Source organism: Schistocerca cancellata, chromosome 1, assembly GCF_023864275.1.
Source record: "Schistocerca cancellata isolate TAMUIC-IGC-003103 chromosome 1, iqSchCanc2.1, whole genome shotgun sequence".
Taxonomy (NCBI): domain Eukaryota; kingdom Metazoa; phylum Arthropoda; class Insecta; order Orthoptera; family Acrididae; genus Schistocerca; species Schistocerca cancellata.
In genome coordinates this window covers 1,073,027,587-1,073,031,622 of record NC_064626.1, presented here as the reverse complement: position 1 = coordinate 1,073,031,622, position 4,036 = coordinate 1,073,027,587, and the positions used below count along the sequence as shown (strand labels likewise).

Genomic DNA, 4,036 nt, shown 5'->3' with positions numbered 1-4,036 from the left:
ACGTATTTGTAAATAGTAAGTAGGCACAATAAGTGCCCTGGGGCGCTTTTTTGAGAACTTGTTTTTTGTGATCAGAGAAGTGATCAGATTTAAGTATAATATATTTTATTTTATGTTTTTCATTTGTCAAAGGACACGCGAAAAACTGTATATATAGCTCCATTTCCACATGAATCTGCTTACAAAGATTGTTACATTGTATCTAAATGTGCTGGACTGGATATTGTACACCTAGAAGAGAACAACTATTTGCAGAACCTAATACCATCGGAATAACAACATTTAAAGGCTATTCACATTTGAAGGCTATTCGTTTTAAATTCTGTGCAGCAGGAGAGCCGGTAGCGTACAGAAAGAAGATGTGGAATGTTATTACAATAGTGTTATGCAGGAAATAAGATGATCCAATGCCCAGCTAGGCCAATTAAATTATGTGAATGCGTGGTGTCTCTTCTTTCCGACGTGTGGTTATATATTCATTATATATAAATTCATTATATATAAATTGAAGGTGCAGAGGGAAAGAAAGGAAACTGGCCTGGGTGGGCAATGGATCCATCTTCTTCAGTGCCTATGCACTAATACGTCAGACCTCATGTGGGAATCTCAGAGAGCGAATATGGAGTCAATGGACAGGGACTGCGTGTAGGTGGCGCTCGGTGGCAGTGTGGACCGGCAGTGAGGCGTGCCGAGGTAGTCTGTGCAGTTGTGATAACGTTGTCTTCCGGATGGCGCAGTGGTTAACGCATCTGCCTCGAAAGCAGGAGATCCCAGGATCGAATCCTGGTCCGGTACATACCTTACTCATCGCCGGTGATTCCGTGTCATGTCCCGATGCAACTGACAGCAGTGATCCTCTCCCCCCCCCTCCCCTTTCCTTTCCTTTCCTCCCCTCCTCATCTTCAATATACGTATAAAGATGTATTCCGTATATGAATGTACATGCAAGAATTAATAAAATTTGATAATGTTTTATGCTTTCTTATTCCTTGCCCTACAAAATTCCTAAAAAGCCTCTCATTTATGATGATATTTGTATGTAGGATGTGGATATTTTTATGCCCTTGAAAAGTGGCTGAAACTAGGTACTTGAAAGCTTACCGACCCCTCATCTTAGTTTGAGGTCCTACTTTTACAGTTTTCTTTACTTTCATATACGTAACGTACTGACCGTGCTTAGGGGCTTATTACTGCGGAGCACCACACATATATTAACTTTCTTTTGTACGGAGAGAGAGAGAGGCTCGCCATTGGAATATGGCAGCAGGCTAATATGGAGCACTTTGAATTACAGTTGCAAGCCAAGGTGATATTCCATCAGTGGCGTATGGTTGTTGTATTCTTATCGCCAGAACTTTACTTGCAGCTCGTACATATTGGGATAGAATATACTGCATGCAGAATCCAAATTAAGGGTACGATACAGTCTTATAGCTCGGAAGAGGATGACTCGTGTGCTGTGACCCTGTGCAAGAATCTAACAGAATTTACGATGCGTTCAGCTCTACTCTGTGGCGATCACTTTTCATAAAGTACCCAGACATGTGACTAGAGGAAACTTTTTACTTTTTCCATGGCGAAATAATGTGGTATTAGCTGGCTGAAGATCACTGCAGAAGGATCGTGTGTTTGATCCCCGTGCAAGACTATTTAGGTATATACATGATGACTTGCATCTTTCTTTTCGACCCTCCGTTATGGAATATAATTACATCACTTCAAAAATTGTTGGTAATTTCGCGCCCGCTATTGCTGTTGTAATCACGTTATTTATTCTGTGTTTTCCCTGTATTACGACGTTAATATCTTCGTCTGTGCAAATCGGCACTGTCGTGCTGTTACACCGCAATGTTGAGGTACCATATACTTCGTATATTTACATCTATTTTGTTTGAGGGTTGCTTATTGGAAGTCCTAACATGAATAAAGTGGTTGAGGGCTTCATGTGAAGCATATATTTCAGCTGAAAAAGCATCGTCAGTTGGTAGAAACTCTAACGTCATTTGGGTTATGACCCACTAAATTTTAGAACGTGACGACTTCCACATCTATATGTCTATACGTCAAAGAGACTGTTTAGCATTTATAGCTGTGGAGAGCGGTCATACAAAGTCTTGTACTACGCGTGTTTCCGAAGGTTAATTGTACTTGCAAAGTGTGCGAAGTGAAATTTTTCCAACGATTTTGTTTATGTTATGATAAACATCTATTTTAATGAGTTTTACAAACAATTTAAATGCGACGGTATTTAATTTGTGCTTGCGAAGTGTGAGACATCTCATGATATACAATAGTTAGTTTTTCGGAGGTATCGACCATGCCTCTGTGTTTAGAAATGGCTGTGAGCACTATGGGACTTAACATCTGTGGTCATCAGTCCCCTAGAACTTAGAACTACTTAAACCTAACTAACCTAAGGACATCACACACATCCATGCCCGAAGCAGGATTCGAACCTGCGACCGTAGCGGTCGCGCGGTTAGAAACTGAAGCGCCTAGAACCGCTCGGCCACACTGGCCGGCTGTTTAGAAATGTCACATCTCTCACTGTTACCGTCTTACATCGAGAATTTACAAGGAGTTCCAGCCTTCTGCAGTTTAAGTGATATTTTGGTTGTAAAAGCACCGTACTTCTTCCTTCACTAATGAGGCAACTGTGTTGTGCATGTGTTTGTGGTGGTGCAGTTGGTTACATGTTTTTATTTTTGAGAGACATAGTCCCCAGAAATGCAACACAACAGATTTAATGCACACTTTACGTACTTAGATACCACTCCTACACGAATACGTACTTTTCACGTTGCTAGAATACAGTCTAAAAAGCTTTTAGGATGCGTTTAGACTGCAAACTGCTGTTTTTGTACGTAGCCTTCAGTAGGTCAGTGTCATTTGTAGCAATAACAATAACTGGCAATCAGTAGCGTCGTTTATATTTTTTCTAGTACATAACACGATGCAGTTTCCGTGTTCCTTCTAAAATGGTGCTTGAGAACAATTTGAACAGGAGTATTTCATATGAGGGCATGTTGTGATTTACATTAGTAGTAGGCCTAATTAGTTACATTCTGTGTGCTTATTTACCTGCTTAGGTAACACGCATTGTCTGCAAGTTATAAGCCTGGTCAGGTTAGTATTACGATACTGGGTTGTTGGGTCTAAGTTCTAAAACGTCAGCTGTCAGTACATATCAAAGTTTAGCACTGTTATAAATACTTCAGAATTTTAGGCACTAATACTTGTATATGTGGACACTGACTCATAATTTCTATTACCCTGTAGCCGTATGCGATGTCAGTTTAACTGGATTACGTTTTACAACGTTTCTATCGTATTAACCTATATGTGGACACTGACTCATAATTTCTATTACCCTGTAGCCGTATGCGATGTCAGTTTAACTGGATTACGTTTTACAACGTTTCTATCGTATTAACCTCAACAAACAAAGTAAACATCGCACTTTTCACCCTACCGATGTGTTTTGCAGAAATTTTAGAAATGTTTGAATATCTTAGATGTGAAAAATAATTAGTTGATGACCCTGTAGCTATTTTTAACCTTACAGTAATCTATTGTTGGCAGTAACAAACCTTTGTTCACAGATCGAACTTTGGTCGACTTTACACTGCAGCCATCTGCGAAGGTAGTAAGCACTCGCTTTCTGTAATGCAGCCATCTGTGGGTGACAGGAGCAAGAAGGGTCCGAAATAAGACTCGCTTATACTTCAGGATTTCTGGTCTAGTATTTCAGCTAAAACTCATGTTTAACAAATACAAATTCCCAATTTATTATTAATAGTTTATAAGCAAACAGTGGTATTTAACGATTTATAGAGAAATATGCTGTCACTCGTTCTAAAATATCCTTGTGAATGATTTATAACATCAATTAAAATTTACGATAATGACGGGTGGGCCAGTTCTTAAACGAACTTTTGGATTTTGATGCTGAAAAAAAAAGATCAGAAATTATTTGGCTATTTAGATATGTAACTGTATTTCGCTGCGGAGATGGGATGCGAGGGTTCATGCCCTC

At 39.5% G+C, this 4,036-nt stretch overlaps 1 non-coding gene across 1 annotated transcript; it reads left to right on the top strand.

The window, feature by feature from the left end:
• Positions 1–722: 722 nt before the first annotated feature.
• Trnas-cga (transfer RNA serine (anticodon CGA)) lies at positions 723–795 on the top strand. Its single transcript has one exon. It is a non-coding gene; the product is annotated as a tRNA-Ser (tRNA).
• The last annotated feature ends 3,241 nt before the right edge of the window (positions 796–4,036 follow it).